Source organism: Schistocerca gregaria, chromosome 6 (assembly GCF_023897955.1).
Source record: "Schistocerca gregaria isolate iqSchGreg1 chromosome 6, iqSchGreg1.2, whole genome shotgun sequence".
NCBI lineage: Eukaryota > Metazoa > Arthropoda > Insecta > Orthoptera > Acrididae > Schistocerca > Schistocerca gregaria.
Genome location: NC_064925.1, coordinates 417,530,637 through 417,556,670, shown reverse-complemented (window position 1 = coordinate 417,556,670; position 26,034 = coordinate 417,530,637). Strand labels below are relative to the sequence as shown.

The window sequence follows — 26,034 nt, the reverse complement described above, 5'->3', positions numbered from 1 at the left end:
CATACTGACTGTTGCTGAACGCAGATAAAAAGAAAATACATGCAATTCTATACTGCATAAAGCCTGAATGCATTAAAAATAATGCTTGAGGGTAAAAAAAAATTAAGGTGTATTCTAAATTCTTAGATGACATCCACATCAAATCTTACAGATATCTACTATGTATACACTGTGCAACTTGCGTGTTATGGAAAATTTCCATAGCATCAACTTGTCATCTACACAGAATTTAAGAAATATTGGGGATTTACTACAATCTTCCATTACAATAAAGGCTATTTCTAAGTTTCTGTATATGCTCTTAATTACTTTATGGTACATTCATTGTCATCACTGATATTTACTTTGTCTATGAAGAAGCAATGAGCCATCTCAATGTTGGAGGAGTTTCTCACAGATAAAAAAATCAGTGTAATATGGTTAGCTGATAAATAACTATGGTTACTGACAGTGAACAGAAACTGAGTAGAGTGCTTAATCAAATGGAATGTGTGCTAGCTCATGGCTTTACCTTAAGATTTTTTAAATATGTATATGTCTACTTAACTGTGTTCGTTCTCTCCTCCTTTAAAATGAAATTATTACTACACAAACAGATGTAGTTCTATGAAGCACTGCAAGTAACATTCCCCCCCCCCCCCCCCCCTCTCTCCGCTCACTCTCTCTCTCTCTCACACACACACACACACACACACACACACACACACACACACACACACACACACACACACACACATACATACATTATATTATTCCTACTTCCACTCCATGATCTAGTGACCTAATATGAATAATTCTATTATATCCACCTCAAAAAACTGACTCTCATTATCATCATATCCCAATGATTCCTGAAACATCTATCTGCTTGCTTTCCATTTCTTTCTTTGGATTTTTTAAATTTTTCTTCAGTGTCTAGGTGTTCTAACACTACAATTCCCCTCACTAAATCAGCAGTCTTTATTTCAGAAGTCCTTCTGAATGGTCCCCACTTCAAAGATGAGGAGAAGCCATCATGCAATGAGAATGGAATTTACTAAGGAGAGTTAAACTGGTTTCCTGTTTCTTTCCACTTTAGAGTGCTGCAGGTGTGAAAGCCATCCCAGATATGACTGCAGGTAACATCACAGTTTATTTCATGGAATCTTCTCAGGACAGCACCCAAGTGGCAGTGTTGTCCTGTAACAAAATATCAATGAATTTCCTATTCCTTGATATGTTACTAGAAGATAGCGCTGCCATTTGGCTAATATCCCATGATTTCATCTGTAAAATTTGCTGAAAAACCCTGCATTGCCATATACAACTGTTTTAGTACCAGGCTTATTTCCACCAAATGGACTGGTGCATCTGTTCTGTGAGCTCCACTGGTTATCTCCTGCTCCCGCTCAACTTGTAGACCTTTGTTGTCTTCACCATAACTGTGTCAAGTAGCCCTTACATACGACTCCCAGTAAGGCCAGTTGGACCAAGGTTTTTGACAGACGTGTTATTTCTCCATCAACCACCCTTTGTCCTGGCCTCTGACACACAGAACCTGGCCTACCAAATGAGAGTTCACACTGGTTGACTTTACTGTGCTTATGAACATTTAAAACTCTGCAGAGCATACAGGGAAATTAGTTTTATAAAGGTGAAACTCATATAAGTGTACTTAAAGAACTGAGTGTCTGATTTGCGAGATTAGGAGCCCAAGCAAGCACAGGTAGTTGATTCACAGGATGACTGGCTAATCCACTAAGCTCTTTAAGTGTGAGCTGAGGCTAATTAATTTATTTATTTCTCATAATACAACCTATCAGGTAACTGTGTAACTATGTAGTCTGAGGCATTCCAGTCATACTGACAGACATTGGTCAACATCAGGACTATCGGTAGATGTGGTTCCAATTGGCATGGCCTACACTTAAACAGGACTGGGAAGGGAAGAGTGGGACAGCTGTTTCATAAAAGTATAGGGGTGGATCTTGGGCCATACGTGGTCAAATACCTGTTGCCATGAGTAGGAGAAGTAGGTCTTTTTTAAGGATAAAGCCAAACAATGGGTTCTTCTGCCAAAAGAGTGTCTACAGCAGTTTAAAAAATTCAGAAATAATCACTCACAAGATCAATTATAAAACATCAAATGACACACATACTACATGCCATAAAGAAAAAGAAACTACTGCAAAAAGTAACATGGGACATATCACAAACTTAACAATCCTTCATCAAAACATGCAATCAATAAAAAATAAAGTACAAACATGGGACATATCACAAACTTAACAATCCTTCATCAAAACGTGCAATCAATAAAAAATAAAGTACAATTTGAAGTTCAGCTACAATCTTTGAACTGCACATTAGTTCATGTTATTGACGACAGGTGTAGAGACACAGAAATCCAACATGTAGTACTGGCATTGTATGAAATGACAGACTTATTGATTTACCTTCACTCATGACATGTGCAATTTCAGAGATCGCGCGTTCACAGAAATTCACAGTTCCACTTATAGAGGCCATCTGGATTAGCACCCTGGTGGGGTCTGGTAAGCTGCCAAGAAACAGTGTTATTTAAGCAATCACAAACGAATGCTTGCCCTACTCTGTACCATTTATTACTTTTGTACAGTCCAAGTGCTCAATTCTATGCATAACCTGCATCTTATGTATTGCTTTATAAAGTGCTATGTTCCATAAATTGTATTTATTCTTGCTACAGCGAACTTGACAATGAGTGAGGGTTACATTTTCTCTGCATGTCAGTGCCAGTGCTAAGTCACCGACAAACATCTCGATGGAAGAAAGACTACAACTTCTCACTGCCTAGCAGCAAGCTTTCGTGGAGCAACTGCAGTCTCTTGCCACTGCTCTCAACTGAGTGGCACCCCACTGTGTTCACAGCAGGTTACTCTCTTATCAGTGCAACTGTCACCCTTTCCAGCATATAATGAATAGTCTGAAGATTGGGACTCCTATGAGACATGGTTACGCTGACATTTCCAGGTTTTCCATGTGAATGATGCAAACCTGTACAGGCCTTTCTTTCTTTTCTGGCTTTTGTTTCACATTTATCAGCTTTTGTGCTAAATAGAGCCATTACGGGAATCAGTCAGTTTATCATTTGATGGAACGCTCAAGCTTCTCTCAACATGTTGTTGTGACAGAACACATGTCATTGTGAACTGGGCTGCAGAATTACACAGGTTGAACCATCATTGTAAATTTGCCACTCATACCCATCACAAATCTCATGCTGGTCACATGGTGTGTGATGTTATTATTTGTCTGGTTCCAGATAGGGAAGGCCGCAAAAAAGCGCTTCAATGTGAGGATCCATCACTTATGCATATGCTGAATATTGCACAGCCCTTCAAAGTGCCACAGGCCGCAGACAATTACATTGCTGCATGGTGGGACATATCTGAAGGTGCACAGTCAGCCCTGTTTGGAACACTCCAAGTTGTTAGGACGATGGGGGACCATTGCACCAGTACAACCTTCGCCTCAACATTGCATGAGGCACTGTCGGTTATGGCCACAGCAGCAAAAGGTTGCATCACAACAGTGGCAATGTGCCCCCTTCTGTCTTACCCATACCGCTTTGTCCCACAAGAGCGTGCTGCGTGCCTTAAGCATTGGGCTGTTTGCAGCAAGTGTTGAAGGAAAGGTCACTTTGTAACACCGCTTCAAACGTGGCGGACACAATAGTACCGATGGACATAAACTGTTATCTCTGCAATGACTGTCTCTCTGAATAAATTGTTTATTGGTGTGCGTGTGTTTTACAAACCTCTAAAAATGCAAGTGAACACAGGAGCTGCAGTGACTTTAGTAAACATGCAAATGTACATGGACTTGGGCTCCCCTCCCCTCACACAGGTTTCACAAAAGTTGGTCAGCTACAGTAAACAGTATATTCCGATCCTAAGTCAGTTCTTCACTCCTGCCTCTTATAAATCCATTGTTCATCCTCTCACCTTCCTCATTGTACATCATTCCCACACCAATGAACTGTTTGGATTAGACGTGTTCAATGCTTCCGGTTCTCCATTGTCGATGAGGTAAATTTAGTGTCAGATCAAATTGACTATCAGCAACTGGAGTCCCTCTGCTCAGAGTTTTTGTCTCTGTTTTCCTCTGGGCTCATTTGTGCTATCTGTTTTCAGGCCCACATTACCATGAAAGAGTCCTCCTGTTCTCATTTTTTTTGGGCGTGACAGATGACTATCACATTGCACGACTCTGTCAAGACAGAATCAGACTGTTTGACATCACTTGCTTTCATTCAGCCTATTTCTTCTTGTGAATGGGCTACACCACTGATTATCATTAAGAAGCCAACAGGTAAGCTTTGCCTCTGTGGCAACTTTAGTGTCATGATTAATGCACAGTCTACGATAGATACAGACCCTCTGCCCCACCCTGACAAGTTGTTTGCAAAATTATCAGGCAACCAATACTTTTTCAAGATCGATTTGTCAGAAGCATACCTCCAGATCCCCTTGGCTGAGGTCACAAATCACTTTCTCATTGTCAACACACCTTTCAGCCTATACCAAAATCAATATTTGCCTTTTGGCACTGCTTGCACAACCGCAATTTTCCAGCATTTTTTAGAACAGCTGACAGCCTCTATGACCAGATGCATTAATTACCAAAATGATATCGTTGTTTTGGATTCTTCCACTGAAGACCACCTTATCTCCAATCGTTTTTCAGTTTTCAGTCTGCAGGTCTCAGGTGCAGTCTTGCCAAACCTCATTTCTTTCAGCTGTCAACTGAGTATGTAGATTATGAGGTTTTTTGCACAGGGGTCAAGCTGTTGCGTCACCATCTTCTCACAATAGCGGCTTTGCCATGGCCGACCTCCATTAAGGAACTGCAGATGTTTCTAAGTAAAGTTGCATACTACCATAAATTTTTACTGGATTCATCCACTGCTGCTCAGCACCCTTGCACATGCTTCTGCATAAAAATGTGCCATTTTTCTGGTCCCCAGCTTATGGCCGAGCACTTGCTTTGCTTAAATCTAAGCTTCAATCTGACATGAGTGTGGTCATTTTTCAACCGGGTCAGCATTCCTTGTTGGCTACAGGTAGCTCGCACAGTATGGGTACACAAATATGTGGACGGGTCTGAATGACCCTTTGCTTATGCTTCTGAGACTTTAGCTTCCACTCAACAGCAGTATTCTCAGATTGAAAAAAAAAAAAAGACTTTAGCGATTGTGTTTGCCCTCAAAAAATTTCATGTCTTCTTGTATGGTTCTAAGTTCCATTTAATCATGGATCAGAAGCTGTTGGTTGCTCTGTTTAAATATTTGGCTTTGGTGCTGGACAAGGCAGTGCATTGTTTGCAACGGTGGGCTCTCTTTCTCTCCCATTATCATTAGCAGATCTGTTACCAGCCAACATCACAACTTGCCAACACCAATGCATTATCTCACCTTCCAATTGGGCTGGAACCAGCATTCAATCAGGACGAGTTTTTTTTTCCAATTTAGATACTGAGAACCAGAACATGGTTGATGGTTTCCCCATCACTAGTGTCAGAATAGCTTCGGCCGTCATCGCATAGTCAGGTCCTCTCTTTTGTGCAGCATGGTTGGCCAGAAAATCTCCGGGCCATGCCTCGGATCGCTTGCATAATTACTTTGGCTTCCAGCACTGCCTTTCTGTCTTTGATGGGGTTCCTTTGTTAGCTATGGAGAATGCTGCTCTCTGGGTTGTGATTCACACTTCTTTATGCGTAATGTACTGCAGCTTCTGCCTGTCAGTAGGGGACCTCACACCAAAGTTTTGGCTGGCCGGTACATGTATTGGCTGGGCATAGATGGGGGCGTTACACAGCTTATTGCTCCCTGCACTCACTGTGTTCAGCATCTTCCCCCCTGGCCATTGTCGCAGCACCCATGGGAGCATCTACATGTCGATTTTGCTGAGCTCTTCCTAAATCAGTATTGGTTCATTGTAGTGGCCACCTATTCCAATTTTCCCTAAGTGGCGTTTTGTTCATCCATGTCCGCAATGGCCACTATTTTGGCCGTATTTAAGATTTTGCAACTGATGAACTTCCGTATACCATGGTTAATGATAATGGCCCCATGTTTGTTTCTCAAGAATTTGCATCTTTTTTTCAGGCTATTTGTATTCACCATCTCACTGCTCCCCATTTCATCCTCAATCTAATGTGAGGCCAAACACATGGTTCAGACATTTAAAACTCAGATGTGGAAATATGTTTCTGGCAGTCCCCTGAACTTTGAGTTCATACCATTTCACTCCAGAATCCAGCAGATCTGCTACATGGACGTCAATCACGGATCCTACTCCATCTGCTGCATTCGACCCCTCGCCCGCAAGCGTAACCAGTTCCACGATGGTTCCAGCCGGATGTGCCTGTCTTGTCTTGTGTTTTGAGCTGCCAGCCGAGCTGAGTTTCTGCCATCATCGAACAATACTGGGACAGCGCTTGTGTCTGCACTCCTGACAGATGGACGTCCCGTCACTTCGACCAGCTGCGGCTGCACATGGTGGGGCCTGTTCTGGAGGGCTCACTGCCTCCCTTGCCCCTATCGATACCTGTTCCTGTGTCGCTGACTGTCTGGTTTGCACTGCAGCAGGGATCACTGCCAGGTAGACTGCTGTCCGGTGTTCCTGCCCCTGCCTCCACTTCTCAACTGCCATCACCCATGCAGCCCCTGCTGCATCTGATGCCATGGCTGCCACTGACTCCTCCAGTGCTAGGTCCTGTGCGGCCACTGTCTCCAAAGCCCCCACTGATGCCTCCAGCACTGATGGCTGACCTTGACAAGAATGGCGTTATGGAGATGCCATCCCCAGTCCTACCATACGGCCTCTCACATGTGGGAAGACAGTCTGCCAATTCAGCCGCTCACTTCTGCCTCTACTCGCCATTGCCTGCCTGTCACATGCTGCACCAGTCACATCGTTGTATGACAAAATGGACATCAGTGTCATCATTGGTGTTTTTTATGAGGCATAATGTCAGTCCTTTTTCTTTCACACCATGAACTTTTCTCTGCCTAGTGTTTTCTTTTTATGTATGTTATGTGTTTTCCCTCCTCGTAGAAGGGAGCAGTGATGTACCTTCACACATGACATTTGCAATTTCATAGATCGTGCGTCCATACAGTTCACAAAGTTTACAGACCCACCTATAGAAGCCACCTGGGTGTGCACTCTGGTGTACAGTCAATTTGTTCAGTGCTGTGCACAACCTGTATCTTATGTGTTGCTCTGTAAAGTACTTGTTCCATTAAACTGTGTTTGTTCTTGCTATAGCACTTACTATACGACTATGTTAAAGAATGGAAGACCATACATTTAAATCAGAAAAGCAACACTGTTCAAATCAAGACATGATCGCAGTATAGTAAATGAAGACAACTACTTCGAAATATCATTACTGAATGAACAGGTCTTGACATCATTAAGAAATTAATCATTTTGTGTGTATGTCGATCTCCCAGTTGTAGTGCAGACACTTTTTATAATAAATTAACAGAAGTTCATGTGCAAGAATAAACCTAATTTTATGTGGAGACACAAACACAAACAAAAAAACTCATAAATGAAACTATTAACACACTCATAAATATCCTTCAGCATTTTGGAATTTCCTGTTAGTGAATAGTACAACAATCATTACTACAACTGACGGCGTGACCACAAATATAGACAGGCAAAAGTGTGATGTAGCTGTAAAAGATCTTCGACTACCAACTATTTCTGCCAAATAATAATAGTAGTATTGCCTTCGGAAAAAAATCCCTAAATTGCAGGTGGAATACATTTATTAGAAATCAAAATACAAGATTTATCAAAAGAACTAGCAAACCAAAGCTGGAATGAAGTGTATACAGAAACAAATATAAATGTGAAATTCTTTACATTCTCAATATTATCTAAACTGAGCTTTGAAGAGACATTTTAAAAGTACTCACACGTCTCACAAAAACAAACTGATAACATATAACATGAGGTATTAAGAAGTCCTCCCAAACCTGTGAGTACAAGAGAATCCTAATGAGCCAGTGTTCTCAAATTTCTATCAGAGATGGTTGGTTGGTGTGGGGTGCAAAGGGACCAAATTACAGGGTCAACAGTCCCTTTTTCCTCATGCAAACAAGTCGTAAGGTAAAACAATTCCCAAGTGGAGTTGGGGAAAGTAAAAAGGGGTAAAACTAATGGGGAACCACACTGAAAGAGAAAACAAAGGAAGAGAACCAAAGGGGAAAACATACAGCAAAAGGAAAAGCAAAGGAAGGTATTAAGATCATAGAGCAGATGGCCTGGGCTGGATGATCACAAGAATAAAAAATGTCGAGCCAGCCACTCTGCAACACACTAAAATCTCCAGCCTTGACAAGGTGATACAGAAAAGATGAACACCAAGAGTGTAAAAATGGAAGGAAAGAGTGACGAAGAGGTAAAATGGAGACAGGGTGTAGGCCTGGGAGAGAAGGATGGACTCCCACACAGAGTGTACGATAAAAAACCCCACACGAATAAAACGTAAAACTAAGTCAGTCAATGAGGCATTGCTGCCCAACACCGTAGACAGGGTACTGGGAAGGTTAAAAGTCTGCAGCAGAGCGGCTAAAATTGGGTAGTCCAACAAGAGGTGGACGACAGCCACATGGGAGCCACAACAACACTGAGGTGGGTACTTGCAATGGAGGAGGTTATAACACTTGCTTGGTATGACACAAACCAGTGTTACACTCTGGGAAGAGTTTTAATTTTGACTGCGCATGCGTCTAATGGGTGAAGTTATCGGACAGTAATTTTGAATATATTGTAATTAATAGAAAAACTAAACAGACTTTTACTTTGGAAATAATGAAAGTAGTAAAGTTCATATATGAATGAAAAATCGAATGGTTGCCAGCCCAACTAGGCACATTAATTTGAAATAATATGATATGAATATTAGTTGTTGTAGAGACTTTCATTAAAGTTCCCTTTGTATAGCACACTGAATACACATGAATACAGGGCAATCTAAATTGTGGGCAGCAGTAGTTATCATTAATGTACAAACCAGTAATCATAGAAAGCAAGTCTTTTACGCTCCCCACTCTGTATTTAAGGCAGTTCTTTGTTATTTTCATCATCAACACTTGTCTGCCTATGGACACATTTGGCAGTCCTTCTGATCATACTGTGCATTCCATTATTGCAGTTCTTATGTTAGTCATAGCCTGGAGTTTACATATAATGTCTATCCCATTATTTTATATCGAATATGAAACTTACAGACATACATCAGTAATCTGATAATAGAAAAGTTCTTTTCCAACATGACAACACTTGGCAATACGTCATCAAGAATAAGAACATATAGATTAAAATACATAGGCAGTTCTTGAATTTTGTCCCTTATTATTCATTTCTGTTTTAAATCTACAATATTACGAACACCCAATGGTTTGTTTGACTTAGGATAAACAAGATAATAGGCATTGGTGTGTGGAATTCCTTGTACTTCAAAGGGACCATTACATATTTTAAATGTGGAAATTTCTTGGTTTATTTCACTAGATTTTCATGAGTTTTTATGAGAACAAAATCACCAATTTTGAATTTGGTCATTTATCATGCCTTTTATATCTGGCTTCCGCTTTTGCTTTCAGTCTTTTTTCTCTTTCAGATCTAGTTCTACATAGGGTGAAAATTGTAAGGCTTCTTCAATTATACTTTTGCTCTTATAATTAAATAGAATTTCCTCGGGTATAAATCCTGTAGTTTCATGATGTAGGGTACTCATTACATATTCAAAGTCCACAATGTACCTGCCCTGTGCCTTATGATTGGGATCGCAGTAAGTTTGACACAACCTACCTAGTTCATGCATATAACATTCCATTTGATTACTTGCAGGATGGTAGGCCGAAATATATTTCACTTGGATACCATTCTGTTCCATCCCTTCCTTCCATATTTTTGAGATAAACTGAGGCCCATTATCTGATAGTACTGCCTTTGGTTTTCCTATTGTATTAAAATATTCAGTCTTTCTATTAAATACTGCTTTTGCAGTAGCTATTCTAAGGGGAAATGGTTTAATAAATTTAGAAAATATTTCCAATGTCACTACAATGTATGTACAATTTCCAGAAGTTTTTGGGAGAGGCCCACACAAATCCACTGAGTCAAGAGTGTCTTCCAGTACACTGTTCTGCATATAACCTTGGTTGGTTCGATTTGTAATTTTTGCCCTCTGGCAAATATCTCATAATTTAATTCGATCTGTTATTTTCTTTGTTGCACTGATATTTATTACTACTATATCAGAGTTTTTCAATACACTTTTTCAGACCACAGTGTCCTGAGGCAAGGTGAAAATAGTCAATTACTTCGGTCTCAAATTGAGATGGCCAACATACTTTCCACTCCTCTCTATCTGCCTCTTTCCTCTTGTATAAAATATCCTTAAGGTCTTATAAAATTTACAAATTTGAGGATACTTGGTATTATTAAAATTTACTTTAACTGATTTCCGGACTTCATCTTCGTTTTGGTAGTACCGCACATTTTTTTAAAATTTGTTAGATTATATTTTTTCACTGAACGTCTTTGATGAACCTCATATGAAAGGTGCGATCTCCATTATTTGCCTCTGGCACACTGTCTATTCCTTCCAGTAGTCTGGACAGAGCATCTGCTACATGACTGTCACTTTCTGTAACATAGAAAATTTCATAGTCAAACTGCTGGAGGTACAGTGCCCAATGACTTAATCTGCCAGTGAATAAGTGTCAGTCTTTAAGAAATGTCAATTCTTTGTGGTCAGTATGTATAATAGTTTTATGCCCCCTTAAATAATTTCGAAATATTTTCAAGCCCCATATGATAGCTAGAGCTTCGTTTTCTAAAATGGTGTAATTTCTTTCATACTTAGTCAGGGTTCGACTAGCGAAAGCTATTGTCCTGTGTTTTGGTTCCACTGATTCTATGTTCTCTTTGAAGATTTCTATACTGGTCCCATATGTACTGCTATCAGTACTCATATGAAATGGTTGACTAAAAATAGGGTGTTGCAAAATATTATTCCATTATTTAGAATTTCAAATTCTTTTTGGCTTTCTTGTGTCCAAATGAATGCACTATTTTTCTTAAGCAACCCATTTAGATGAGGACTATTAAACGGTTGCCCCTTCGCAAATTTGCGGTAAAATCCACAGAGACCAAGATATACCTTTAACTGCTTTCGATTCTTAGGTGCCAGGCATTTTTCAATAGCATTTAACTTCTCTGGGTCCTTTCCAATCCCAGAAATGGTAATAATACCTTCGCAAATTTGTGGTAAAATCTACAGAGGCTCAGATACGCTTTTAACGGCTTTCGGTTCTTAGATGGTGGGCATTTTTCAATAGCATTCAACTTCTCTGGGGCCTTTCCAATCCCAGAAGTGGTAATAATATGTCCCAAGAATTTTATTTCTTGTTTTACTAACTCACACTTCTTCAGTTTTAATGTCATTTCTCCTGCTTGAAAAGCAGAAAGTGTTTTGTTTAAAAACTCAAAAGTTTTTTCAAATTTTCTGTGCCAATTAATAAGTTGTTCACACAAATTGTCAATCTAGCACTTATTTCCCTTCCTAGTACAGAATCTAAAGCCGTAATGAAGAGTGGGACAGAAGTATTAAAACCAAAAGGAACAACTTTATACTGCTAACATTATCCCCCAAATAGAAATGTGGTATACTTTCGAGACTGTTCATGTAATGGGATTTGCCAATACCCCACCATCAGGTCTAAGCTAGTCAAATATCGCACATTGTGGAACTTTTGCAATAGATCGTCTAAATTTTCTGGATGATCTACTTCTCTTTTGACAACTTTGTTTAGAGTTCGTGCATTGATTACCACTCGCACACCTCCATCTTTCTTGTTCACAATAATGAGAAGGCTATAATACTAACTATTGCTCTTTTCGATAAACCCCCATTCAATCATTTTATTGATTTCTGCCTGCATGGCTTCTCTCTTAGCTAGTGGTACTGGATAAGGTCTCACGAAAAATGGTTCGTGTTCTACTGCTTCAATGCGGTATTCAAAATTCTTTGCTATCCTCGGTTTCTCTGAAAACAGTTCCTGATTATCTGTTACAATGTAAGTTCTTGTATCTCTTCAATAATTTCTTTAAAAGTTTCTGTTTTGTGCCATCAATCATCACATTCTTGACATGGTATATTTCATATAGATTGGACAAACCATCATTTCCTGGGTCTAATTCTAATATCAATGAATCAACTTCATTGTCCCATGAAGTTTTGTTTTCCACAAATCTAATTCCCAAAATTATTAATTTTGACAATCCCGTAACCACAATCAACGAATACTTTTTTCTTGTCTAACAAACAACACCTAGAATCATTTCAGCATTCAATTGGAAACGACTAGGAAGTTGTGTTCAAATTTTTGTCCCTTAATTTCAAATTCTACCAATACTTGTCTTCGAATAACCTTGCTGGATTTGCCATTTGCTCCTACAATTTTCACACCATTTACTGAGATCACAACCAACCCTGGTTTATTTGAAATGAGTTTAAAGAAAGATTGTGAAATAGCTCTAGTTTGGGATTCAGTGTCTAAAAGTACCTGCAATTTAATACCATAAATTTTGACTGAGATGATAGTTTGTTTGATTGTTCTACTTTCCGAATTTTCTTGTTCCTCCCATAACAAATCTTATTCGACCATCAGATCACTCCAAGACAAGTTATTTATATCTGGAGGCTTTTTTTGGATTTTGATTTCTACCTCCTTCGCAACTCTCGCCCCGGTATCATATCATCAGGTGGCTCTTTCAGTTTTCTGATTTTAAAGTCTTTCACGACTGTAATCAAATTTTGCCCCAATATCATATTGTCTGGTGGCTCTTTCTTTTTTGGTTTGGTATCTACCACCAGATATTGATTAGAAAAAACCTAATTTTGGTTTTCAGGTATATTTTCTGTTATGCTTTGCTCTCTTTCCTCTATTTCTATGTTTTCTTCGTCTGAACTATCACTTATTTCACATTCACTGCCTGATTCTAGCATGAACACTACTCTAAGACAATGAGCCAGATCTTCTTTTGATCTTTTGTTAGTTTCATCATTTTCAAGTTTCCTAGCCTTTCTTAAAATTTCTATTTCATTTTCGGTGACAGGCGTTTCTTCAATATCACCTCTGATGACATCAGCTTTAACTGAACATTTCATACAATCGTCTTGGATTTCAGTGGTTCGCATATACTCATCTGAATCTATATTTTCATGATCATTACGAGTTTTTCGTCGGTCAGGATCACATCATCCACACTATTGAGGATTTCATCCTCCTCTAGATTCTTATTTATAATGACCATGTTTCTATTTTCAGCACAAATTTGCCTAACATTGGCAGCCCGCATCCTTTGCAATGCACCTTCCTTTCTCTTACCAACCCTTTCCTCTAAAATTGCTGCTTGCGGCGTTACCTACTTCCAGCTCATTTTCATTTTTGGAAAACATCTCTTTCCAACGTTTCAGCTTTCATTTCTCGCTTTTATTAAATTTATGGCCGTATAACCTTTTTCAAAATTTTCCTGCTCATATTGTTTTGTACTGTAAAACAAACTGTCACGCCCTTCTGCGATCCCATTGATTCCCTTTCATACAAATTGTCTGCCTTTTCACTTTTACTTAATAATAACATGTCCAATTCTCTTTTCATTTCTACTAAATTCCTTCACGATGTCATCTCTTCCTACTGCCACTACTGCAGCCTCACGGTGGCCAGCTGATCGCACTGCCAAGTTCAATGCATGCAGCAGCCTAGTTCGCATGCTACCGCATATTCTCCTGTACGTGACTCATGCTTGTCCACACCTGTTACTCTACGCACATTGCCCTGCAATGCATCTTTGCCATTTGCTCGTGTCTTAAATTTACTTTGGGTAAGCAGTTTTCCAGAGTACATAAACGGATTACACAAGTAATGAGTTTCGCATCGCAAATACACTGCATATTCAGGCCATATTTTCCAGGTTTACTTTTGATAAACATTCTGAATGAGCACCTTCCTCGAAATTTTACCAACATTTCATCAACACATATTCTGAACAAGAATAGTTCGCGCTACAATTGCTAATAAACTTTTCACAAATTCCTCGTATCAAAGCCAGCTTATCTGTAGATTTTCTTTCTTCTCGTGTGCTGATGTCACCAAAGGTTACATTGAAATGAATGAATAAAAATCTGTTTATCCCCTTTACACCTCAAAAAATGTCTCTTCCAGTAAAATCAGTTGCCCATAGTGATCTAACATTTTCTTGATTTGACTTGAATATCGAAGTAAACAGAAGTAATCCAAGTTAAGATCGTAACTCACAGCAATCAATGTTGTTGGAATAATACGGCCGTAATAATGGAGGTGAATATTTGTCCTCAAGTTTTTTGCTGGTACAGTGCACGATAGTCTCAATCACATCATCGGTAAATAATAGTTCCCAACTCTCTACAGGCGACATTTCAGATTTACAAGCAGCAGGTCCTTTCAGTCCCATGAGTTCTCGTGCAATATTGTGCTGTCATACACGAGATGAATGTGGGGCAGATTTACTCAATTTGAATCTGTTCTTATGGTAAAAATAGTTCCCTAAGCTTTCTTCGTCTTCTTCACTAGAAGAAGAGCCTTCACTTAGCTCTATCTCTGAACCAGAAAAGTGTTTACTGTGTATCGAATCATGGCCACTGATCTCATCAACATCTTCATCTGGGCCAGTTAGTTCTGCATCTTCACCTTCTGAGTCAGTGCCTACTTCCAAGAGTCGTGCAATATCCTCATCACGAAGAAAGCAAGTCATTGTTGTAAATAAACTGAAATAAGAGGAAATTACTGTATTAGCGTACCGTAAATAAATACTACGTAAAAGCACGCGTGGGGTCTACAGGTACCCCAACAATGAAAAACAGGCACTTACTGTTGCGAGGGCGTGGCTCATGTCCACCTATTGCAAGCATCAGCGGCACACTGAGTATACCTACAATGATGAGTCTGTAGTGCGCCAACAATGGAAATTATAAACCAAAAATGTAGAGTGGGGTCTGCTGAGATCCCACCCATGTAGTTAAAGGTTAATCTGGTTGTTAATATAACTACCTTGTGCTTTTAATTTGATGACCTTGTGCTGCAATTTGTTTGTTACAGGGTGTATACGTGGACAAGGGAAAAAAATTCCTGCATTTTTTCTGCGGATTTCCCAGTTAAAAACACACTTTCTCCCGGATGAAAACACACTTTTTCCATGTTATTAAGTGACAGTATATTTTCCCTCGGAACTGTAGAACTTATCAATCATTTGAATGGTTATGTTTCTATACATGGGCGTAGAATTTCCCGGCACTTATAAAACGAAACACAGGGACGAAAACTCCTTATAGAAAGGTTTTTGATGTGCAACAACATGTAAGCTGCATATTTTCGTATTACAAAAGTGTTAATTCGAATTCTACCGAACACTGCATGTTACTTTCTGAACCATTGTAATCGAGATTACATTGCGCTTTTGTAAGCCAGTCATAGCTCATGTCACGTGATCCTGTCAGTCGATGACAGCAGATATTCAGACCACACGACACGTGATGTAGTCAGCAAATAGCAACACCACTGTTAAGAAGAGTGGATACACAAACAGGAAAGGTTAATGTTTAAAAATTAATATACATAGTGTTGCTACAAGAAAAGCAAAGCTTTCACATATAACATTGGTCTCTTTAGTTAATAAGCTGCAACAGAAGCTAAGCTTTCACATATAATGTTGATATTTTTTGCACGTGTTACACTTTAAGATATGCAGTATCACACAAATGTGCCAGTAAAATTTTTAGCCGTGTCCAGTGACTTGTCCTCAAAGTTTTCCATAAATAAATTGGCTACAGCAGAGAAGAGAAGGCTTCCCATAGCACGACATCAATTTGCTCATAATAACGACATGAATGATCTTCTGGGCTCAAAATACTTCTAAATGGCTCGTCATCAAACGCTCTCTGATTTAAGAAATTCATTGTACTTTCTTGCACATAGTTCAACTAGTATAAATGGAAATTTACTTTGAAAGTAACGCTTTTCAAAGTGCCATTCACTATATTTTGCCACGACCTGTTAGAAATAGGCTCGTTTCAGTAGTCATCACCGCACTTCGGCAGCTGCTATGACACTGGAAGTCCATATGTTCATACCTGTACATCAGAAAATCTTACATTATGTCATAGAAAAAAGACATCGGAGGATACTCCAAGAGCATCGGAATTTCGTGAAGCATACTAAAATGGCACATTTAAAGTACATTGACTGCCTCAACGTAAAACATTAATAAGAACCAAAATTTATTTAGCAAACTGACAAAAATAACTTCATTGTTCTACAAGGCAATTAATGCATGGCAGTCGGAAAAGTGGAAATAAAATCTGAAACTAATAATGATAATAATAATAATAAACTATATTAGCCTTCCATAATTATGTGAATGTATTTTAATTCACTTGATAGCTCCTGGCCACAGAAATGCATTTTGTTTTCATTTGACCTGAGAATAGTAAACGAAGAGGAAACAGCAAAATCACTACATGTAAACACGGGTCACATGGAGACTACACACTTCTCCACTATAGCTCAGACTGCTCTGCGCATCAGCATCGGATCCATGATGTTTCCGAACTGGGGCAATACTTAGTACTTAGATAGTGGCGCCGCCCCCCACCCCTCTCAGCTCCACCCCATCGAGCATTTGAGATACAGCGTCAAAAATTTGAAGAAATCGAACTTTAAAAAATATGTTCATTTTGTAGCGCACATCTTTCTCAAGAGTCTGATACATAAAACATGGATGTTCAAGGAAATGTGATACATGTTATTTGGTCTTAAGTGTGCCAGAGTGCAGTGCAACCCCGCTTCATACAGCATTCTCCTATCGCACATCACTGTATTTCATTCCATGGAACTGAAACGTGTACATTTTGTCCTGTGGTGTCGGCCAGTTTGACATCCTGCCCCTCTTAAAGAACACTCACAATTAATACTGGATGGTATTATTTGCAATCGGGAGACACAAGAACTCTACAGAAAATTTGCACTCTTTATTGCCTGTTAGCTAATAATTTTGTTTTCGGTGACATGAAATTAAATATAGGATACATAAAATGAGCACAAGAGACAAGCAATACAGTACACATTTCTTCAATCCTTAGCTTCTAGCACTGTTTTCTCTATAATCTTGCTACAGCTATCTGCGACGGAATCTTTTACCTCAAAGTTCGTCAAACATTTTGCTACATGAAAAATCGAAATATCGCTGTCTAATAAAACAGCATAGGCTGTTAATACAAATAGTACCCAAGACTGGTGTGGTTTATTGATCTGATTACGTCTATTTTGTCACTGTCTGCTAGATAAAACAAAATAGACCTTTCTAACACTGCATAAATTGTAACACACACCAAATAAATGAGACTATTTTGGCACAAATGGTCATTTGTATAATACGACAGAATAAAATTCACAAAGGCCAACATAAAATGCCTATTAGGCATACTACAAGCAAAAAATTATGTTAGAAAATAGTATCACGATTCATTCATTTCTCGAGCGTACAAGATTTTTATATAATTTTGGAATCGTCATATTCCTCCCTAATTTGTATGGTGTCTCCATTTCTTCTCCTTTCTCTCTAACAAACAATCTTGTCATGACTAATTCTGGAACTATTCCTGCCTTTGTCAAAACTTATTCGCTGGTTAACTTCACTAACCCTGCCAGAATCACCAGTTTAGTTATCCCTGATTATTCTGCATTTAGGCGTTGTTACGTTTGTACAAACCATTTTCCGTGCTACTTCCAGAATAGAACTTAAGTGGCTGCTAGAGGGGGACTGCACAACTTGCCCTTACTAGTGTAGCTGACTGGCCAAAAATTTTCGGACAAAATTTCTTTTTCCGGGATACACCGAGAAGATGATACTTAATTTTTCTTAGTTGTTTATTTCCGCTCTGGTAGTCTGAATCTATGGATTTCCCTAGTAATTATAGCAACACTGATCATTCACAAATCCAAACAACAGCATAATCAGTCAGCGATTGTAGTTCAGTTATTTGTCTTTACTCCGCTCAGCTTGTATAGCTTGGTCCCCTTCTGCTACAGAAAGTTTACTTCTAGATGCGACGAGGATTCCCCATGACAGACTTCACGCACACTATGCATGCACTCGAAAATCAACTTCTGCTTTTTTCCCATGGGACCAAACTGCTGATGTCATCAGTCCCTAGGCTTCCACACTACTTAATCTAACTTACGCTAAGGACAACACATACACCCATGCCCAAGGGAAGATTCAATCCTCCGACTGGGGAAGCTGTGCGAACCGTGGCAAGTTGCCTCAGACCGCACGGCTACCCTGCGCAGCTTATGATTCATTCAGAAAACAACTTACAGAGTGTGTTAAAAACCAACAGGGACGCGCATCAAAATCATATGAGTAATCGATAGACAAATGTGCGCTGGATGTTACTCGCATTGTACTAGGCAAGGTCCTACTGGAGGTGGTTTGCCATTGCCTTCCTCCGACCGTAATGGGGATGAATGATGATGATGAAGAACAACACCCAGTCATATCGAGGTACGAAAAATCCCTGACCCCACCGGGAATCGAACCCGGGACCCTGTGCTCAGGAAGCGAGAACGCTACCGCAAGACCACGAGTTAAGTGACTGTATACTTCCCCCCGGAACTGTAAAACTTTTCAATCCTTTGAATGGCAGTGGTTTTATACAGCAGCATAGAATTTCCCGGCACTTTAGAAAATGAAATCCAGGGGGAAAGAAACATGTTTTGGAAAGATCTTTGATGTGCAGCAACACGTACGCTGCATATTTTCATGTTACGAAAGTATAAATTCGAATTCCACCAAGCAACGCATGTTACTTTCCGAAGCATTGAAATCGAGTTTGCGTTGTGCTTTTGTAAGCCAGTTATAGCTCATGTCATGTGATATCACCACCCAATAACAGCAGATATTCAGAGCATGGGACACGTTATGTAGACAGCTAATAGCAATATCAGTGTTAAGCAGCGCAAACATACAAACAGGAAAAGTTAATGGTTTAAATTAATATACATAGTGTTGCTACAAGGAAAGCAAAGCTTTCACATATAATATTTGTCTCTAAGATTAATAAGCTACAAGAGATGCTAAGCTTTCACATATAGTGCTGATCTTTTTTGCGCATGTTACACTTTAAGATACATCACACAAATGTGCCAGTAACACCGACATAAATCTCTGATCTTCTGGACTCGAAATTCTTCTAAATGGCCCATCATCAAAGAGTTGATTTTTTAATGAGAGTCCGCTACGGTCGCAGGTTCGAATCCTGCCTCAGGCACTGATGTGTGTGATGTCCTTGGGTTGGTTAGGTTTAAGTAGTTCTAGGGGACTGATGACCACAGATGTTCAGTCTCATAGTGCTCAGAGCTCTTTTTTTATGAGTGTCAAACACTCTGTGATTTAAGAAATTCATTTTACATTCTCGCACATAGTTCATCTTGCTTAAAATGAAATTTACTTTGAAAATAATGCTTTTCAAAGCACAATTCGCAATATTTTCCAGCGACCTGTTAGAAATAGATTCATTTCATCAGTTGCCAGAGACCGCCATATAAGAGGCATCACTGTACTTGTGCAGCAACAATGACCTAGGAAGCCAGTATGTTCGTATGTGCAAAACATTAAAAGACCTTACTTAACATCATAAAAGAAACAAGACATCCAAGGATACTCCAAGACCGTCAGAATTTCGTAAACAAATGCGTAATTCACCTTAAAGTACAAATTTGTATGACCAGATTCCCAATGAAGTATGCCTCGACCTGATATTAAGCTTATCAGTGTGGTTTTCAGGATGTAAATTTTCTTGGAGTACCAGTACTGTATTATCTCATGTTTGGTTCTTTATTATGGCATAACGCCAAATGTGCTAGAAGATAAAAACGTGCACTTGAAATACAGTGAACAGTTGAAACCAGCCAATAGTGTAGAATTAAACACTTTGTTTCAAATAAATTGACTGCCTCAGTAGAAAATATTAATGAAAGCCAAATTTCTTTAGCAAACCGAGAAAAATAACTTCATTGTTCTGTAAGGAGATTAATGCTTGGCAGTCAGAAAGACAAAAATAAAATAAAATCTGAAACTAATAACATATTTCAGCCTTCCAGAATTATGTGAACGTATTTTAATTTACTTGATAGCTCCCAGCCACAGAAATCCGTTTTGTTTTCATTAAACGTGAGCACAATAATTGAAGAGGAAACACCAAACTCACTAAATGTAAACACAGGTCACGTGGAGACTACCCACCCCCCTCACTATAACTCACACTGTTCTGCACATCAGCCCAGGATCTATGATATTTCGAACCGGGGAAATACTAGACAAAGCCCCCTTCCTCCCTTCCCCCCCCCCCCCCCCCTTTCCCCCAAGTGCTTGAAATGGGATGTCAAAAATTTAAAAAGACTTATCAAATATATGTTCATTTTGTAGTGCACATCTTTCTGAAAAGTCTGATACATAGAACATGTATCTTCGAGATAATGTAAGACATGTTATTTGGTGTTATGTGTGTCAAAGTGTAGTGCCACTCCTTTTCACACAACATTCTTCTGCTGCATGCCACTGTATTTCGCTCTGTAGAACTCAAGCGTGTATATTTTGTAACGGATGCCATCAAACCTATACTCAGGATAGTGGAAATTAAAATGTCCTGTGCTGCCTCTCTTGCTCCCAGTCGGCCGGTTTGATATCCTGCCCTCTTTAGAAAAAGACTCCGAATTAATACTGGATAGAATTATTTGTAGACGGGAGTACAAGAACTCTTCAGAAAATCTGCATTCTTTTATTGCCTATTAGCTATTAAATTGCTGTTCTGTGTGACACAAAACTAAATATAGGATACATAAAACCAGTAACAACAAGACAGAAGCAAGACAGTACACATTTCTTCAATCCTTAGATCCTAGCGTTTTTTTCTCTCTAATCTTGCTACAGCTTTACATGCCATCACTTTCCTTTCTTGGCAAGAATCTATTATCTCATGAAAGTTTGTCAAACATTTTGCTACATGAAAAGTCGAAATGCAATTGTCTAATACTGACAAAGCTGTTAATACAAGTAGTACCCAAGACTGGCGTGTGTTCTCGATCTGATTACGTCTATTTTGTCACTGTCTGCTAGATAAAACAAAACAGGCCTTTCTAATATTGCAGCAATTGTAACACACACCAAATAAGGGAGACTATTTTGGCAATAATGGTCACTTTTATAACACAACAGAATATAATTCACTCAGTACCTATATGAAATACCTATTTGGCCTTCTACAGGCAAAAAGCTTAATGTTAAAAAATAGTTTCACATTTCATTCATACACTCCAATTTCTCAAGCATGAGATCGAAAAGTAGTAGTACAAAATTTTTGTATAAATTTGGAATCAGTTTCTTCTCCTTCCTTCTTCTAACAAACAATCTTGTCATAACTACTGTCAAAACTCATTCTCTGGTTAACGTTACCAACCCAACCAGATTCACTGGTTTAGTTATCCAGCGATTATTCTCCAATTAGACGTTATTACACGTTAGTACAATGCGTTTTCTGCGCTAATCCCAGAATAAAAATTATGCAACTGCTAGCCGGGGACTGTACAACTGGCCCTTTCTAGTGTAGTGATATGGGCAAATATTTTCTGTCAAAATGTCATCAGAGGCAATTTGTTGTTATGAAGCATTGCATTGTCTTCCTAAAGCCTTTGACACAGTTTGCTGTTGGCAGATGTGTATGAACATTGTGGTTTTTATATATGCATTTCCTTTGCAATTTAAGTTTTATTTACGTTTTTTTCTCTCATTCATGTTTTATTGCTCCAGTATTATTCTGCAGTAGTGAGAGCCAGTAATATCCTTTGTTAGACTATTGGTTCTTACCAGTCAAAATTACAAAAATTTAACTGAAAACTATAACAATGAAAAATTACCAGGATTCTAAAAGTTCCTGGGTTTTTCCTGGTTTTCTTCCACATGAAAAAATCCCTGGGTTCATCCCAGATCTTCCGGTTGTCCCGGGTCATACACACCCTGGATCACCACGATAGGTAAAACGAGATGATAATTTGGATGCTGAGGCGAATTACGAACGCGGGCAGTATAATTTAATATCATAGATACAAAAAGATTTATAGGAAGGTGCCAATTACTGCAAAAAGTCATTAAATGACACTAATTTACAATGCCGAGAATATAAGCAAAGTAGTCTCAGTTGTTATAAAAAAAGGAACGGAAAGATGAGCAAAGGCACAATAATGTAATGATAAGGAAAAGGATAAAGTAATAAATGATCTGCACAACCTGGCAAACTATGTGAATGAGTACTTTTCAAGTACTGCAGAGAAGTTACCACAAAAATTTACAAAAACAAATATGACATCTTTAAGTAACTAAGTACAATGATGTTGCTGCCAGCCACTAAAACTGCACAAAAAAATTACATAGCCTTAGGTGAAAAGAGTGTACACTAGGACAAGGAAAAATAATTCCCGGATTTCCCGTTTAAAAATACAGTTTCTCCCAGGAGAAAATAAACTTTTCCTTGGAACTGTAAAACCTATCAGTCCTTTGAATGGTTAAATTTTTATACACTGGTGTAGAATTTCCCGGCACTTTAGAAAACGAAACTGAGAAGCGAAAAAACACACTCTGGAAGGATCTGTAATCGGCAACAACATGTACACTGCAAATTTTCGTATTACGAAAGTATAAACTGGAATGCCACATAACATCGAAATCAAGATTGCGATGTGGTTTTGTAAGCCAGTCATAGCTCACGTCACATGACCTCGCCAGTCGATGACAGCAGATATTTACAGCATGAGTGATGTGACGTAGTCGACCAATAACATCAACACAGTTAAGTAGCGCAAACACACAAATAGGAAAAGTTAATAGTTTAAATTAATATACATAGTTTTGCTACAAGAAAAGCAAAGCATTCACACATAACATTGGTCTCTAATATTAATAACCTGCAGGAGAAGCTAAGCTTTCACATATAATGTTGGTCTTTTTTACAAATGTTACACTTTAGGATACATCATACAAATGTGCCAGTAAAATTTTTAATACATTAATCTGGGCTTGAAATTCTTCTAAATGGTCATCCTCAATGAGCTGATTTTTAAATAAGAGTCAAAGGCTCTGTGATTTAAGAAATTCACTGTACATTCTCACACACAGTTCATGTTCCATAAAAGAAAATTAACTTTGAAAGTAAAGCTTTGAAAAGCACCATTCACAATATTTTCCCATGACCTGTTAGAAATAGGTTCGTTTCAGCAGTTGCCAGGCGTCACTGCGCTTGCACAGTTACGATGACACAGGAATCCTGTATGTTCGTATTGTAAAACATTAAAAGATCTTACATTATGTCATAAAAGAAACAAGACATCAGAGGATAGTCCAAGAGCATTGGAATTTTATGAACCATACTACAATGCATATTTTGGCTTAAGTGCACATTCGTATATCCAGATTCGGATGTAGATTTTCTTTGAGTACCAGTAGTGTATTATGTCAAGTTTCGTTCTTTATTATGGCATAATGTCACATGAGCTAGAAGATGAAAATGTGCACTTGTAATGCAGCGAACAGTTGAAACTAGCCAATAGTGTGGACTTAAACAGTGACTGCCTCAGTGGAAAAGATGAATAAAAGCCAAATTTCTTTAGCAAATCGACAAAAATAACTTCATTGTTCTGCAAGGTGATTAATAACTGACTGTCAGAAAGGTGGAAATAAAATAAAATCTGAAACAGATAACATATTTTAGCCTCTGTAATTGTGTGAATGTACTTTAATTCACTTAATAGCATCCAGCCACAGAAACATGTTTTCTATTCATTTGACATGAGAACTGTAAACGAAGAGGAACGCAATGTAAACACGGGTCACGTGGAGACATTTCAAAAATATGTACATTCTGTATCGCACATCTTTCTGAAGAATCTGATACATAAAACATAAGTGTTCCGGCAAATGTAAGACATGTTATCTGGTCTTAAGTGTGCCATGGTGCAGTGCCACGCCTCTTCACACAGCATTCTTCTATCACACGTCACTGTATTTTGCACTGCCATCAAACTACAGGGTGTTTCAAAAAGAATATACATCCTATGAAGTATTATTTTGTCCAAACTACTGATCACTCCACCTCAGCTTGGCTATTGGAGAAACAAATACATAGTATAGTTTATATTAATAGCTGCTAGATGTCAGTTGTCTTCAGTTTTGCTTGGTAACTATCATATGTTTAAAATGGCTACTCCACAGCAGAAATCATTTTGTGTTCTCAAGCTTGCGAAGACTACAGTGCAAAGACGTTTCAGGATGAGGTACCAAATTGATTCTCCGAATGAGTGGAAAATTTGCATATGGTACGGTATGGTATGGTATACATGGAAGAACCCTGGAGATACTAGAAGGTTTCAGATAGAATATATAATGGTAAGACAGAGATTTAGGAACCAGGTTTTAAATTGTTAGACATTTCCAGGGGCAGATGTGGACTCAGACCACAATCTATTGGTTATGAACTGTCGATTAAAACTGAAGAAACTGTAAAAATGTGGGAATTTAAGGAGATGAGACCTGGATAAACTGAAAGAACCATAAATTGTACAGAGTTTCAGGACAGCATAAGGGAACAATTGACAGGAATGGGGGAAAGAAATGCAGTAGAAGATGAATGGGTAGCATTGAGGGATGAAGTAGTGAAGGCAGCAGCGGATCAAGTAGGTAAAAAGACGAGGGCTGGTAGAAATCTTCAGGTAACAGAAGAAATATTGAATTTAATTCATGAAAGGAGAAAATATAAAAATGCAGTAAATGAAGCAGGCAAAGAGGAATACAAACGTCTCAAAAAGAGATCGACAGGAAGTGCAAAATGGCTAAGCACGGATGGCTAGAGGACAAATGTAAGGAAGTAGAGACTTATCTCACTAGGGGTTAGATAGATTCTGCCTACAGGAAAATTAAAGAGACCTTTGGAGAAAAAAGAACCACTTGCATGAATATCAAGAGCTCAGATGGAAACCCAGTTCTAAGCAAAGAAGGGAAAGCAGAAAGGTGGAAGGAGTATATAGAGGGTCTTTACAGGGGCGATGTTCTTGAGAATAATATTATGGAAATAGAAGAGGGTGTAGATGAAGATGAAATGGGAGATGTGACACTGTGTGAAGAGTTTAACAGAGCACTGAAAGACCTATGTCGAAACAAGGCCCCGAGAGTGGAAAACATTCCATTAGAACTACTGACAGCCTTGGGAGAGCCACCCCTGACAAAACTCTACCATCTGGTGAGCAAGATGTATGAGACAGGCAAAATTCCCTCAGACTTCAAGAAGAATATAATAATTCCAATCCCAAAGAAAGCAGGTGTTGACAGATGTGAAAATTCTGAACTATCAGCTTAGTAAGTCACAGCTGAAAAATATTAACACAAATTCTTTACAGACGAATGGAAAAACTGGTAAAGTCGACCTCGGGGAAGATCAGTTTGGATTCCGTAGAAATGTTGGAACACGTGAGGCAATACTGACCCTATGAATAATCTTAGAATAAAGATTAAGGAGAGGCAAACCTACATTTCTAGCATTTGTAGACTTAGAGAAAGCTTTTGACAATGTTGACTGGAATACTCTCTTTCAAATTCTGAAGGTGGTGGGGGTAAAATACAGGGAGCGAAAGGCTATATACAATTTGTACAGAAAGCAGATGGCAGTTATAAGAGTCGAGGGGCATGAAAGGGAAGCAGTGGTTGGGAATGGGGTGAGACAGGGTTGTAGCCTCTCCCTGATGCTATTAAATCTGTATATTGAGCAAGCAGTAAAGGAAAAAAAAAGAAAAGTTCGGAGTAGGTATTAAAATCCATGGAGAAGAAATAAAAACTTTGAGGT

The 26,034-nt window shown here is 38.7% G+C and overlaps 1 protein-coding gene across 1 annotated transcript in view; it reads right to left on the bottom strand.

The window, feature by feature from the left end:
• LOC126277968 (uncharacterized) overlaps positions 1–26,034 on the bottom strand; it is a 199,771-nt gene that overhangs the window by 35,376 nt on the left and 138,361 nt on the right. The window lies entirely within an intron of this gene.